Raw genomic sequence first — 14,633 nt, 5'->3', positions numbered from 1 at the left:
GGTCCCGGGCTGCGGGTCCCCGCCGCTCGCTCCCCGCGCTCCGTCGGGCCGCGGCCCGGCCTGCGCTCGCCCCCCGCCCGCCCGCCCCGGCCCCGGCCCCGAGCCCGAGCTCCGAGCCCCGCACCGCGCCCCGCCAGCGACCGGGCCGGAGGGCCACGCGGAGGTCACCGGGTCGCCGCCCAGCGCCCGCCCCCGCCCCCACCCCCACCCCTGCACCCTACCCCACCCCCACCCCCGCATCCGCCCCCACCCGCACCCCGCGGCCCCGCCCCGCCCCGCCCCGCGGCTCGCACTCCCGCGCTGCCCCGCACACGCCCCGCGTGGCCCGCTGGCGCCCCTGCTCCCCCCGCCCGCCCCGACCGGCACCCAACTGGCTTCCCCGGGTGGCCGGTCCGTCCCGGGGGTGGGGGGGCCCGTCTGTCCTCCGCGAGGACGCCCGGAGCCAGGACGGGGGGACTGATCGCCGCGCCCCCTCCCCTTGCGAACGGGAAGGTCGCCTGAAGCCAGAGCCCGAGGGGGGAGCCGGCCGGCCGCGGGGTGCGCCCCAGCCCCCTGCTCCCCTGCGCCCCCTGGGACCCCGCCCGCTCCCCCTGCGCCCCCCCCCTGCGGCCCCTGCTCCCCGTGCGCCCCCTGCGCCCGATCCCCTGCGCCCCCGCCCCCTGCTCCCCTGCGCCCCCGCCCGCTCCCCCTGCGCCCCTCCCTGCGTCCCCCCTGCGCACCCCCTGCGCCCCCCGCCCCGCCCCGCCCCTTGCGCCTCCTGCGCCCCCGCCCCCGCGCCCCTCCCGCGGCCGCGCTGGGGGTCGAGGCGGAGCGGGGAGGGGACGTGGCAGGGGCCACGGAGCGGCCAGCGGAGTGGGCAGGGGAAGGGGCGCAAGCCCGGCTGGCCTGCACTCACCTGCTGGCTCACAGGAAGTTTCTGAGAAACTTGGCGGTCGAGCCGGCGGCCGCCCTCCTCCCAGGAGCCTCCCCGCCCTGGGACTGTGCATCACTCGTGTCGATCAGGTGCACACATTAGACTCACGTGCATAAGGGAGGGACGTGCCCCTCGTCCCGGGCTTCGCCTATTCCAGGCGGGACGGCGTGTTTCCTGCCTGGTGCCCCCGACACACCACGTGCGCTAAGGGCCCCCCAGGACAGGAGCCCCTCACCTGGCGTGCTCGTGCCCCCCCACCCCCGCTGCTGGAGATATTATTCGAGGTGCAGGCTTGCAAATATGGGGCGGGTGGGCGGGTTGGTTGGTTAAAATGTGACAAAAGCAGCCCAGGGGTGCACCCAGGTCCCCGACGTGGGCCTACAGGAGCCTCCCCTTGAAAGGCTAAACACTAGCACGTGGGAAGTGCATGGAGAACACACTGTCTGTAAACAATGATAATCAGGGCCTTGGGAAAAAAAAATCATAAAACTGATTGAAATATCTGATTCATTATTTATTCATCACAGCCTAACTTTGCAAATCCAGGAACAGTGTTTGAAAACCCAAGTGCCTTCTATTTTGCACATCGACTCAGCAGATGGGTCTCCCTTTCAACATGTAGCGAGAGGGTTAAAGCTGTAATTTTTAGAAAAGTATCTCAGGAAATGACATTAAGATCTGATACATTTCCCTTTCTTTCTGGCAATAATCTGCCCCCCCCCAAAGAAAAGATACACACTTATTGATATGATGATCATGTTTCTCATTATGAGTACAAGTGTCAGAACGATTCCTGTTTGTGCAAGTGTTTTTAAAGCTGCGAGGACACTTTCACTACCATGAAAGCTGACGAGCCAATGAAGGAGAACTTCTTTTAACTCCATAATAGCAGGTTACATAGTAAATGAACGCGGATGGTCAAATAACCAATTATGGTATAAATATCCGTTGTTTACAGAGAGGTGTTAAATGAGCCTTTGGAGTACAAAGGATTAGGCCCATCTCAGCTACCACTTGTTCTCCAACCTATTATGTCTTTCCTTAGGAAGGCCAGTGCCACTGTAGGTAATATGCACACAGAACATACTTCTCTATGTTGATTTTAGTTTGCTTTATTTCAATGCACACTGTTGTTTACTTTTTAAAATTTAAATAAATGTCAGCATTGTATAATTTCTATGTTAACAAAGCAGTGAGCAAAATCCCTTGTATGTTTATAAAATATTATTGTTTAATTCACATAGTTTAGAAATTCCAAATGTTGAGAATAGGAAGGAGGCCAAATACCATCTGTTTATAACTATGATGCATCGTAATATGTGTACTTTTAAAAGGAGTTTGGTCAATCATGCCACTATTTTATCTGCTCGGAATATGTTGAAGATTTAAAATGTAATTTACAGGATTACTTTTAGTGCGTTGCATCCAACTGTGAGTTGTAAAGGAATCCGTCTCTTCTGTTTTTCTCAAATTAATCATGTAACAGCCCCAATTAATGGGGGCTGTTAAGCGGGTCGCTTTTTGCTTAGCTCCAGAATTCTTCTAACTTTGGCTCCGTCCACCTTCTTGATGCTGATAAAAACTCCAAGGACAAATGAAACAAAACACTCCTAGCTGTGTCTTTCTGCCAGGAGATAGTCACTTAGAATGGGAGGCCGGGGATGGTAGCTAATAATTAGCTAACATCAGCCCTGAGAAATTACCTGTGAAATACCCTTTGGTTCTGGTTTGAAAAACAACACTTGACACTCCCTGTTCTAAAATAGTACGTTCTTGTCATGGGGACTTCGGATTTAACTTACCTTTTATTTCGAATGCATCTAATTGCATACCCTGTAACAAAGGGAGTACACTTACTTGCCATAGATGAGCAGGTTTGGAGGTTTTTTTAAAGTTACAAACTCAAGTTATCTAGTGAGAAATGTTCCCTTCCCTTACGAGCTAGAGAAACTCAGCAACTGAGCCTCCAGTGCAGGGCCGATGCTGTGTTGAAGGCCAGAGGTGGCTTCAGCGTCTTAGGCCATGAGGTCTCTTTCTCAAGGAGGAGGAACCAAAAACTCAGATGTCCTGATAAAGTTTGAAAATGTGATTAAAAACACGTATTAGCAGACGATGGTTGCTGGATTGATTCTTTTTGGCAAGGTAGCATCAGTAAAAAGCTACCCCTCGAAATGCTTTTATAGACAAACACGTGCAAAAATATGAAAACACACTCCCAAAGAGCTGGGCATGTTCTGGATGTTTTACTTCTCAGTTGAGTGTTCCACGGGTACTCTATAAAGTGGTTTCTCTGTGCATTTAATGATAAATGTTTTCTCAAACATTTTAGTTTTAGCAGCTTTAATCTAAAATTCTATCAACCAAGAATTTTACTTACATATAATCAAGAACGTTAAGAATACTTTAGCCTGGTAAGCAAACTGATCTATACATACATTTTTTTTTTTTTACATTTGTCTAATTGTTGCATTTTAAAAGTCTATTTATTGTGTCTCTGGTCAGATTTTTTTTTTTCTCTCCCAAATAATGAATCCACTGGGTCTTTATGTTAAAGAGATATACTCAGGCCTGTTTTCCTTGGAATTAAAAGAAGAAAATGCCAGACTCTTTTTTCTTAAGTAGTAGCTCAAGTGGACAGAGTAAAAGAGACAGTACGAAAAAGCGAGAAACACGGGGGATAAAGGGAAGAAAAATTGGAGAAAGTATAGGGAAAGGAGGTAAGAGAGCAGAACCTAGAAGTGCAATAAAAGAGGCTCATCACAAAACTCAACATTGCTTGAGCGCCATAAGCCGTAATCATTAAAAAGCATCATCATTTCCGAGTAAAACCTAGACTGTTGCATTCAGATATTAAGCAGCTAAGGGAAACTCCTTAAGTGAAATTCGATTGATACTCGTGGATCAGTTTTTCCATTCAAGTCCAACCTTCTTAAGCGAAGCTTGTGCTAGATATCCACATTTTCACTGCGGGAGACAGAGAAAGAGCAATAGAGGCATTCTTTGCTTTTAAGGCATTAACAGTTGAGAAGCAAGCCATGGATACATAAAATAAATGAGACTATGTATAAGCATCATTATATGCTACATACTGGACGCGTGAAAATAAAGACCATTTTATTCAGACATGCTTTGCTTCTGAGTACCTTGGCTAGCAGTGAATTTCTAAACGAGTTAAGCAACTCCTTAAATGCACAAATCCTTTGGAGCTCGATGAGTCTAATGAATTGTGGTAGGTAATATAATCAAAATTGTAACTGGCATGTAGGTGCTCATTTCATGTTCCCTTTAGAGCTGACTTAGAACCATGGCGATGATCCACATGAGCACGTAAGTCATTGTATAGTCACGTTATCTTGACAACCCAAATCACTTAATAAAATACACTTTAATAAGTTACCATAGAGCCCCGAAGTTAAGCCATATAACTTAATCAATACCAAGTGGGCATTTCTAGGTATCATATTTAAATTGAGTAAGAGATAAAAAGAAAAGAATTAAGAGTAAGAGAAACGTATGGGAAACTATTTGCTTCTTCCAGTTAACATAAAACATGCCAGAAGCTTTTCCTCATGTTGCTCTCTATGCAGAATTACTGACCCAGGGAGAAGTCAGATGAGGACTACCACTAAACAAACAATAAAAGCAGCAACAACAACAAACCTTGCTTGTTTAGGAGGAAAAACACGAAAAAGTAATAAATTCACCCATTTTAAGAATTAAGAAGAAAAGACATAAAATTTAATACACACAATAAATAATAAATATTCTTCAGTTTCACATGATGGCTAATTAAGGGAAAAAAGCCCATGTGAAAAATTCGGAGGAGAGACGAATAGACCAAGGTAATTAACTCTTTGCTCCTTCAGCCTTAAAGCAGAGAGAGCAGGGTAAGATTTCTTTTAAGTTTGGACCTCGGAGATCACACCGGCCTTTACAAAATAAAATGAAAGGAAGCCGAGTAGCTCTGCAGCTCCAGCTCCCACCTTGCTTTTGGCCCTGCTCTGATGTTGGTGCCCCAACATGGTAGCCCCCTGAGTGATTTGTTCTTTGATGAAATTCCTGCCCAACAGATATCCCCACGGAGAGTCAACAACTGGGTTCTTCCTTGTTCTCTGGGCCCTCCCTTGACGGAATCAGCTCTCTGGTATCCATCCTACCACACTCGGTTAGTCCTTGGGAGTTGAAGATGCATTTTTTTTTCACCTGTCATCTAATGTCATCTTTGTAACGTCCTCGTGATATAGAGAAACCATAGCTTTAGTCCCAAACTTCAGAAGAAGCAACTCAAAGTCACACCGCTAAGCACACAGCGGCGTTGGGACTCGGCAGGCGTACCACATGGTGACCAGTTTCTTCCTCTCCCTTAGACTGGATTTCATATTCTGTTCTTCATTTGAATTGCGGTTATGACAATAAATTACAATGGCAGTCTTTGTGCTCGGTAGAAAGAAGAGGGAAAAGGAGGAGGAGCAGGGGCAGAAGGAAGATGGGAAAGAAGACAAGACAGGAAGAGAAATAAACCAAAACAATCCCCATGGGGTGTCTGTGAAGTGGGGAAGGATACATCTTTAAATTGTTCCCCTTCTGCTTGCAAAGATTACCGGGAAAAGCACTTCCTAAAATTTGTACCATATAAAGGGAAAGCTAATTCCAAAGCTATCACAGTGCTTTGTGCTTTAAAGGATGGAAATATGAAGTAGATGATTCACTGACAGAGCTCCTTAATGAGTTCTTGGATATGCATGAGTAGGCCACAAGCTTGATTTTGAGCACAAGATGGAGAAGTATTTGTAAAAAAAATTAATAGAAATTTGGAGAAATTTAAAAAAATGAAAAAAAAAAGAAGAAAAATAGGAAAAAAAAAAAAAAACAAAGGAAAACCCAAAACACTTGATGGAAAAGAAAATGGTCAAAGGATGGAGGGACATAAGCTATTGCCTTAAAGATAACATAGCCAGCAACAAATCCCCCACAGTGGGATACAGTTGATTATGAATTTTTTTTGTACTAAAGGAGTATATGACACTCCAGTCTAAGCTTATCCTCCAGTGTGTTCTTCATCTGTAACCCCAAGTCACCACTGAGACTCTGAGACTCAAGATTGCCTTGATTTCGTTCCACATTTGGGGAAAGAAGGCAAAGGGAAGGCAGACAGCGGTGACACCGCAGAAGACATGATCTCAAATGAAGGCATAGAATAAGGACAAGAGATGATTAGGGGAAATGAAAGTCATCTGAGAATGAATACTAAGAAACAAGGAAACCCATAATACAGGAGAACTTGGGGGAAAAATGGCTAATTTTTCTGTGGTAGACACTTGACATTTTTAAGCGATTCGGCCTCTACCTAAGCTTCTGTTAGAATCTAAAGTTCTATTTAAGGAATATAAATAAGTATTTATTTATTTATTAACAAATCATAATTCTTTCTGGATAAATGTAGTCAGGTCTGGGGATTGAATTTTGCCTTGAACAGAGGAACAAAAAGACAACATTGGAATTCCGGTCCATCTTACCTGGAGCAGCTCCACCAGACTATTTCCACCAAAAGAGAGCGGCTGGGTTCTGCTTCTTAACCTCCAGCCAGTGAGGTTCCTCTCAATCCCAAGCTCAAATGTCCAGCCTCCCTTTTATATGGTTCTCTATCCTTTTGGATTGTGTCCGGTGCAAAAGAAACCCCAAAGATCTGGGTCAACTGAATGGCTCGGTAAGGAAAAATGATCACTTCAGACAGCTAGAAGCGTAGATGTAGAGTGATTGCATCTTTCACTCTTCCATCCTGATATGTTCCCTTCTCTTTGACTGCGACTGCTCCCCTTATGTTCACAAAAGGGCTACAGCAATCCAGCCATCACTTTTTTTTTTTTACCACATCCTTCTTTCCAAACACAGAAGGGACGTTTGCTTCCTTGAGTCTTTTTCTGCAATCAAGGCAAGCTTTTCCCAGAAGCCCCTTAGAATTCCCCCATACACCTCATTGCATCCTGTATGCATACACTGGCATTGGGAATGGGAATGACTACTATCAGTTAGGACCTAACCTTATGGGCAACTTAAGTATCTTTACATATTTCTGATAACTTTCAACCAAGAACTGAAGATGAAATGTGCTACTCTGTTCTGGCTTTAGATGATTTGCTTTTACTTTCAAAGTCCTTTTTTTTTCATTGTTTGTTAATGTATGCAAAAGAAAGACTTGGATTTTAGAAATGTAGTTTTTAATCGAGCATTTATTGACCATGAATTTCTCAGTGATAATTTCCCCAAAGTGTTTAATGTCTTGTTTTTATGTTTATTCATACATTCCTTTTTTGTTCACTCAGTAATTCAGTTGGGCAGTGAGTTCTTCTTTGATGATTCAAAACATTGTTATTAGGTACTCAACGTGTATATGGAAGGCGTGGGGCTAGCGAGAAAAAAAGTGTCAAAGAGTATTTGTATAACCTCAAACCTAAGGTGTATATATATGTTTTTCATTTTATAATGTTTTTTAAGAAGGAAGCAATGGGATGAAAATGAGGAGTATGTGGACATTCCCAGTCTTTTCTCATCTTGCTAACAGTTTCTTGTGTTGAGGTGCATCCTGCCCTGAGAGTCCTGCTTTGACAGACAAGTTCCTTGGGGCTGTAGGCATGAGAAGAGGGCGGAAAGGGAGAGAGAACAAAAGTTCCAAAGGTTAAATCTGGGAGAGGAGGTTATCTTGACAGGAGACCGGAATTCCAAGACAGATGTAAAGGAGCAGAAGCAGCTGCCATGCATGAACCACTGGATGGGGGAGGCAAAAGGGGATTTTTAAGGATCTCTCTTCCCCTCATCTTCTTCAACAAAACAAATGAAGAACTTGAGTTATCCAGAAATTATTTTTGGGTGCTGCACTATTGTGTGTGTTTTTAGCCATGATGCTGTTCACACAGTTATTATTTTGCAGTTCCCAGGACTCTATTTCTCTAACTGATTGCAAGTGATGAAAATCAACTCATGCTAATCAGGCATAAAATTTGGCTTATGTGTCAAAAAGTCCTAGAAGATGATCTTGGGCCTTAGGAGAGAATTCTATGCTTAAGCACAGTCCTCTGGGATCTGACTCAGTTTTCTCTCTCTCTCTCTCTCTCTCTCTCTCTCTCTCTCTCTCGTCATGTGGATTGTTGTTGGGTTTTTTTTTTCCCCTTCTAGAAGGCTACCTCAGTGTGGTGGGAAAGATGACTTGTATATTTCACATGCTCCTTACAGCCTCAGAAGAGAGAACCTATCATACCTAGCATCCAACTCAGACCCTGGTAGAAAGGACACTTAATCACCCTGCCTGGGTTACTTTCCCCGCACTTGTAGTAGGGAACTTCAGGAAACACAAGACGTAATTTCAGATGACCACACCAGTGTTACATTGGGATGGATCCTTCAGTTTATGTTAAAACAACAACAACAACAACAACAACAACAACAACAACTTACCAGCTATTGAGAAGAGGAATGAGTTGCGTGATAGAGTTAACATCGCATCTTTTGTGAAACAAATACTTTCTTGCTTGAGTTATTTATACGACTATCACAATACAGGGTAGATTTCCAACTTAAATTTGGATTTCTAATTGTCTTTTCGAATTTCTTTCAAAGGATTATACTCCAGGTTAACTTTGAAATGAAAGTAATTACACATGCAGGAAAACCTAGAGATAGAGCTATAAGACGGGATAAGTGAAGCTAACACTCATCACTGGAGAAGGATATACTTGCATTTAAATGCCATCTAGAAACTCTCAAGTCCTTCACAGACCCCCTAAGAAGGACAGGTCTCTACCATGAGATAAGCCTATGTTTCCTTTAGTTATTAAAACATACTCAAAAGAATTGCCTGTCACATACTAGGCAGTACACTTGACATTGGAAACAGATTGTAGAATTTCCAAGCTAGAGAGGTTCATGCATTTGAAGGATTCTCATTTAGGTATCAAGTATCTGTTAAAACATATTTGTTGATTTTTATTGAAAAACAGTTTTTAATTTCCAGGGATAAGAGAGTTAGTTATGGGAGGGGGATGTCTGAGTTTAACTAAATTGAAAGTGCAAATGGGACCCCAGTACTCCTTCTTATGCCTAAGACGTACACAACTGTTAAAGAAGTCAAGACCCACACCTGGGTTATGTACACGACTGGTCACTAGAATGTTGTATGTAACTGCTGGTGACACAAGTGACTCAGAAGATACTTTAGGCTCTGACTGCTCATAATACAGAAGAAAGTGGTATATCTTTGTATAGACAAACTATTTGGATCATCTAAGTAAACAAAATAAAAATTTATGTACATACTCTTTAATTATGATAGATTGAATTATTTGCTTCCAATTTTTCCTTATCATAGGATTATACATTATATGCCCTTTTCCAAGTGACTTCGTAGGGTAGCCTTCTAGAGGAGGCAGCGTGCTCTCCCCAACATGTTGAATTCAGGTTTGGCTGTCACTTGCTTTGAACAATGAAAATGGGTGCAAGTGACAGTATACCTATTTTAAGCTGAGACTCTTACAGGAATTGCATATGCCCTACACATGGACTTCTGTCCCTCACCAGGAGATACCGTGGGCTGGGTAACTTGTATTCTAAGCAGAATATGGAGATACATGAATTAGACCTGAACCCAGCCCTCAGCCTGGAACCCCGAGCTGGGAACCTGAGTTGTACAAGTGAATTACAGCAACTCACAAGCTCATGAAAGAAAAATAAAGGGTTGCTTTTTTTAAGTCACTGAATTTTGGAGTAGTTTTTTTTATGTAGCATTATTATAGCAATAGCTGACTAATAGAGTAATATTTCTTTCCTCTCTAGGAGTGTTTTGAAATTGATGGTGCATCTAACAACTCATAGCATTGTAGGATCAAGGAAATTCACTAATTATACAGTTAATCATTTAATTAGAATTATAGGAAGTGGTACAAAAAGGATGCGAAGAGCACAAAACACAGAGACCTAATCTAATCTGAGAGTCAGGAAATGTTTCTCTGAGGAAGTGACATTGAGGCTGAGCTCTAGCGTTTGGCTAAGCAGAGTTGGGGGCAGGGAGAGAAGCATTCCAAACGAAGGGAACAATCTTTGCAAAGTCCTTAAGGTAAGAAAGAGAAGCTCAGTTCTTAAGAAGTATCTGGAAAGCAGAAGAAACAGGAAAATGCCAAGAGAATGGAGGTTAGTGAGGTTTACTACAGTATTATGGGCTGAACTATGTGTCTCCTAAACTTCATATATTGAAGTCTCACCACCCTGTACCTTGGGATGGGACTGTATTTGCAGATAGGGTGTTTAAATTAAAAAGAAGTTTTGAGGTGGGGCCCTATATCAATCTGGCTGGTGTCTGTATAAGAAGAGAAGACTAAAACACAGACACACACACACAAAAAAAATAAAAAAATAAAACACACACACACACGAAGGGAAAATCATGTGAAGACTTGGGAGAAGGCAACCATTTATAACACAAGAGAGGCCCCAAAAGAAATCAACCCTATCAGCACCCAGATCTTGGACTTCTAGCCTTCAAAAACTCCAGAATTGTGAGAAAATACATTTTTGCTAGCTAAGCCAGCTAGTCTGGCACGTTGTTATGGCAGTCTGTCTTAGTACATTCAGACTGCTAGAACAACAATACCATATACTGGGGGGCTAACAGAAAACAGAAATTTATTCCTTATTGTTCTGGAGGCTGAGAAGTCCCAGATTAAGTGTCTGGTGAGATTCAGTGTCTGGGAAAAGCCCACTTTCTTTTCATAGACTGTCATCTTCTCGCTGTGTTCCTACATTATGGAAGGGGCAGGGGACATCTTTGGAAACTCTTTTATAAGGACACTAAACCGACTCATGAGGGCTCCATCCTCATGACCTAATCACTTCCGGAAGACCTCACTTTCTTTTTTTTTTTTTTTTTTCTCACTGTCTTTGATCAGGTCTTTATTTAAAATTAGCTGTCCAAAATGATTTGAGTTTTATGGAATAAACAAATATAAGTTTTTAGGCAGCGGGCTTCTTCTCTTCTGGGGTAGGTTTCTTTTCTGCAGGTTTCTTGTCAGCTGCTGGTTTCTTGGTAGCTGCAGCCTTTTTTCCTACCACAGGTTTCTTCGGCTTTTTCACACCAACAGTTTTCTTTCCTTTCTTCCCTACTGTGGGCTTCTTGCCTGGAACCCCCTTCTCCTCCGATTTGGCTTCTAAGGCTGCTGCCGCCTTATCCATCCAGAGTTTGTGATTCTTGGCCTGGCGAAGAATGGTGTTCCGGGGCATGGTCTTTGCATACGGGTTTAGCTTCAACATGATTCTTAGGTTCTTCAGTGGATTCTTCTTCAGGACTCTACGATGAATCTTCTTGCGTGGTGCTCGGAGGGCTCTTTGGATCTCTGGGCTTTTCAAGATTCTGCTGAGGTCTGTATTAAGCATCTTATGCATGGGAAGGTTGTAGTTACTCTTGAGGGAGGCAGCCTTACGCCAAGTGCCATACAGATCGTCTAACTTGCGGAAAGCACTTTCAGTCCAAATGCAGAAACGTCCCACATGCCCACCAGGAGCAAGTTTCAGAATGTTCAGCTTGCTTACATTAAGTAAAGTAATTCCAGGGATGTTTCTGAAGGCCTTGATGATACCGTTGTCTTCACTGTAGATGATGCAGGGTCCCCTGCACTGGATACGACGACGGTTTCTCATTTTGCCCTTGCCAGCTCTCATTCACTGAGAGGCATAGACCTTTTTGATACCATTCCAGGCTTTAAGTTTCTTAAGAAGCAAAACCGCCTCCTTGGTCTTCTTGTAGCCTTCAACGTTATCTTCAACCACCAAAGGAAGTTCAGGAACTTCCTCAATACGATGACCTTTAGACATGACCAGTGCTGGTGAGGCTGAGGCAGCCAGGGCAGAGCAGATGGCGCATCGCTTTTGTGTCGTGTTCACCTGCGGTGCCAACGGCGCCAGGTTTTGGTTGGTGCAAACATGTGGCCTCCACGACACATATTTCCAAATGCACCCTGGCCAGAACGGTGAGGCCCACCGCCCCGAACTCTGGGAATTCAAGCCAGGGCTCTGCCAGTACCCCCAGACTCAGCACTGGTTTGATGACCTGCTAATTCACTGACAGCATATGGCTGCCTGTTGTTTTTGCGCAAGTTGGTGTGAACGAAGTTCACGATATCGGGTCGAATGGGAGCCTTAAACACAGCAGGCAAGGTAGCATCTTTGCCGGATGATTCCCCCTTTTCCGAGTACACAGATATCAATGGACGAGCACACGCCATCGCGGGGAGAGGAGAGGGCCACACTCCTCTCAACCCGGCAGCTCCTACAGGAAAAGCAAGACCTCACTTCTGACGCCATCACATTGGGGGTTAGGATTTCAACTATGAATTTTGGGGGGATACAGACATTCAGTTTTTTGTAACAAATTATATACACTACAAGCCTACTTCTAAGTACCATGCCCAGAAGTAGTAGCTGCTTAGTATATATTTGTTGGATGAATTAATGATGGAAATGAGTAAGCCATGTGAAATATGGCATATTAAAGGTTTAATTTTTTTAATCTAAAGAACAATAGAAGGTTATTGATGATTTTAAGCAGGAAAGTAAATTTATCAGATTGGTTTTAGCAAATTTTCTGTGGCTGCAGTATAAATAATGAATTGGAAGGGAGGAGAATTAGGAGGTTGTCACAACAGGCAAGGGAAGGACAGTGGTGGCTTACACTAAAGCAGGGACTGTGGAGATGGAAACAAGTGGATTAAAGACAAATTCAGTAGAAACATCAAGGGAGCTGGTTGGTTGGTTGGACAATGAAGAAGAAGGAGAGGTCAGGATGACTTTCTGGCTTGTGAAATTGAGATGGGAAACCCTGGCAGAGATCCAGATTTGTGAGGAAGCCCACTGGAACTCTTTGTGGCAAATTGAAATGCCTATGGGATGTCAAGAAGAGACTTCCAGTTAGAGGATTATTACAGTGTAGATAGTCTGAAAATTCTCCCACTACAAATACTAAAATTCTAGATACAATAAAATAAACACTCTTCAGTCTTTACTTGCCTTCACAAGACAGTAAGAAACATCATCAGGGACCAAAAGGAAGAGAGAACCAAGAGCCCACGTGATAATGATATAAACTAACAAGGCAGGTGGTAAATAAGCTGGGGTAGATAAGGTGATGGTTATATCTCAGAAACTTAGGCACTTTCATTTTTATACTCAGAGATATACAGTAAACAAGGCCATGGAAATTCTGAAGGGAGATGAGGGAGGATGTTGAAACTGAAAGTTACGTAAATCCCGTATCTTTAAAGGGCTACTCATTCAGTAAAATGGGAGACAGGAAATAATCTGCAAACTAGCAAAAAGCTAGTTTAGCCTTGGGCGCAAGGTAGAAAATAAGCCTCCCTAGAGAATTTGTAAGCATAGACATGTCATGTGATTTATATGATTGAACACCAATCATCTGAGCTTTGTATTCAAATTGCATGGCTTCGGGGCAGCCCAGGTGGCTCAGGGGTTTAGCACTGCCTTCACACCCACAAATGTATACACAAAGGGAGGTTCACATGAAAAAGTCCTTTATAATAGAAATTTCATAAGTATTTAGTAGAGGAAATAGGACAAACATCAACCCATTAAAGCAGATCATCTACAAAGGAATGATCCTGGAGACCCGGAATCGAGTCCCATGTCAGGCTCCCTGCTTGGAGCCTGCTTCTCCCTCTGCCTGTGTCTCTGCCTCTCTCTCTCTCTCTCTCTCTCTCTCTCTCTCTCTATGTCTCTCATGAATAAATGAATAAAATCTTAAAGAAAAAAACAAAACTGCATGGCTTCCAAGATTCCATGTTGAGATATCAGTGTAGTCCCAGCAGAAAAGAACTGAGAGCAAATCTAATGCTATAAAACCTTATCCCAGGCCATATGTGATGTCTTCAGCTGAAGCCAATCAAAGATGAGCTCACCATTCAAAATTCCAAAACATACAAGGTAACAATCCACCTTGAGAGATTTAGGAAAGAGAAAAAACAGCAGAATTATACTCCCAGGAATTGCAGAACTATCAGATAATAAGAGATAATAATAATCAGAGAGACTATAACACATATAGCTTTAAAATGTCTAAAGCATTAGAGAAAGAAAAATAAATGCATTAAAAACAAGATACAGATAGATTTGAAAATGAACCAATTAGAAATTCTAGAAATGTAAAATATTGCCCTTGAAGTTAAATATCATCACTGGTTTAAAAGGCATATTAGATACAGTTTACGTGGAATTCATGAACTTGGATATAAATCTAGGTTATAAAAACAATAGATCTGACGTTATACATGTATATATGTATATATAATTTACACACCCACACCCACAAATGTATACACAAAGGGAGGTTCACATGAAAAAGTCCTTTATAATAGAAATTTCATAAGTATTTAGTAGAGGAAATAGGACAAACATCAACCCATTAAAGCAGATCATCTACAAAGGAATGCTAATGAGATTGACAACAGACTTCTCAATTGTAACATAATAGGCAAAGTAAAATAATATCTGCAAAATGTTGAGAGGAAATAGCTATCAATCAACAATTCTATATTCATATATATTTCATACTCTATACCTATATCATTCAAGAATGAGGTTAAAATTAAATACTTCTTTCCAGATAAATAATGAGAAAGCTTATGACTCACAGAACTTTGCTAAAACAACCAAGTCAGAATGTTCT

At 42.9% G+C, this 14,633-nt stretch overlaps 1 pseudogene; it reads right to left on the bottom strand.

Moving 5' to 3' along the window:
• Positions 1 to 10,897: 10,897 nt before the first annotated feature.
• LOC121481787 lies at positions 10,898 to 12,216 on the bottom strand (annotated as a pseudogene).
• Positions 12,217 to 14,633: the final 2,417 nt, after the last annotated feature.

This window comes from Vulpes lagopus, chromosome 24, assembly GCF_018345385.1.
Source record: "Vulpes lagopus strain Blue_001 chromosome 24, ASM1834538v1, whole genome shotgun sequence".
Taxonomy (NCBI): domain Eukaryota; kingdom Metazoa; phylum Chordata; class Mammalia; order Carnivora; family Canidae; genus Vulpes; species Vulpes lagopus.
Note: the sequence above shows the minus strand (reverse complement) of the source record. Positions and strands in the feature narration are given on the sequence as shown.